We start from the raw sequence: 1,625 nt of genomic DNA on the forward strand, positions 1-1,625 counted from the left end.
CAGGAGGAGTTTCCTGAAGAGGGTTCCAGGAAGTTACCAGAAGAAGCCAGAGCCCTCAACCTCCTGGCGGGCTGGGCTGCCTCCAGGTGACCTTTAGGTCACTACCTTGAGTTAATCCTGTGTCTCCGCATGATAGGATTCACAGCCAGCCCTCTGCTGTCCTCCTCTGAAGATGGGGGCACAGGCAGAAACAGAACAGGATCCAGAACAAGGGAGCAGTATATTGCCTATGTGGGGCACGGCAAGGAGCTTGGGGTCCCACACAGGTGACAAGGGACTTTATTTGGCTCCTTCCTACTGCTTTGTGAATTTTGCTCTCTGGAATCTAAAAGAGACAAGTGAGGGGGCACCTGGATTTGAACCAGGGACCTCTTGATCTGCAGTCAAATGCTCTACCCCTGAGCTATACCCCCTCTTGCTTCTACATGTCTAATAAACACTAAAGCCTTCCTAGCTGCACCCTGGCTGGCAGCATCTTCAGAGCACCTGCCAGTGCTCTGCCATCACCTGCTTCTTCCTGCGAGGCCCAGCTCTGCACCTGTGACTGTCACCTCTGCTATGACAAGCACTTGTTTTGTAGGTCCAGGTGAGAAGGAGCAGCATCATGGAGCTCGGAGGCAGAGTAGCTTCAGACTCTTCTAGCCAAGTCAAGGAGTTGACTCCAGTGGACTGCCCAACAGATCCTCAAGAGGAGAGAGTGGAGGTAGGGCTGGGCCAAAGCAGTCATTGTTGGCTGCTGGATGAGAATTTCTCAACCTCAGCAGTGTACCGGTGGTTAAAAGCCAGTCAGAGCAGAAAAGTCCAGGGGACTCCATCTCTTATTAACCAGCGCAATGCCAGTCTAGAGGTGTGGCTTCAGTGGTAGAGTGCAAGCTGTGAGTAAGCAAGCCAAGTGAGAATGGCCGGCCTTAATTTCAAGTCCCAGTGCCAGCGCAAAAGAAAAGAATTCTTCATAAAGAAAGGAATTAAAGCACTACATATACAAGTTTTGAAATTGAAATGAGAGAAATGCTTTATTGTTCTGGGAAGGGCCAGGGGGAATGTTGTGCATCTGTAACAGCTCTGTAAAGAACTCTGACTCACAGGCGACTTGCAGCTACTCATTTAATCTGTGTCTGTTCTCGGTCTGCATGGGAGAAACGTAGACAGCAGTTAAGTCATACCCAAGCAAAACACGCCTGATGAATGGCCAAATCATACGCAGGGTCTACATTAGTGACAAAGGGCCTCAGGGTACCATATCCTGTGGGGCATGGTGACCTGTGGTTTTGGTCTCCTGTCTTTTTCCTCTCTTAATCTCCATTTGCTCCAAATGGCTCACCACGGCAGCCAGAAGATGTAACCTGAGGAAAGTTCCCAATGTACAGCAGAGCCTCCAGCTGCCTCTGCCTTCCATGCTGGCCACATGTTGGTAATGGCTGTCCTCACGTCCAGAGCCTTAAAGGTCTCTACTTCCCACTGTGTCACTGGGAACTGTTTGGACTGCAGATGTTTGTTCTAGCCCTGAGTTCTACCCTCTTATCTAATGAACATTCTAGCCCCTGTGTTGCTGCACTCGAGGGTGTGCTATGTGCTGTATGTCTCCTCAGTTCTGTGCCTTTGTGGGACCTGACTGGCCTTTTCCA

At 50.3% G+C, this 1,625-nt stretch overlaps 1 non-coding gene across 1 annotated transcript; it reads right to left on the reverse strand.

Moving 5' to 3' along the window:
- Window positions 1-341: 341 nt before the first annotated feature.
- On the reverse strand, window positions 342-413 carry Trnac-gca (transfer RNA cysteine (anticodon GCA)). Its single transcript has one exon. It is a non-coding gene; the product is annotated as a tRNA-Cys (tRNA).
- Between the last annotated feature and the right edge of the window lie 1,212 nt (window positions 414-1,625).

The sequence above is a fragment of the Megascapheus bottae genome, chromosome 5 (assembly GCF_031878675.1).
Source record: "Megascapheus bottae isolate mThoBot1 chromosome 5, mThoBot2.hap1, whole genome shotgun sequence".
NCBI lineage: Eukaryota > Metazoa > Chordata > Mammalia > Rodentia > Geomyidae > Megascapheus > Megascapheus bottae.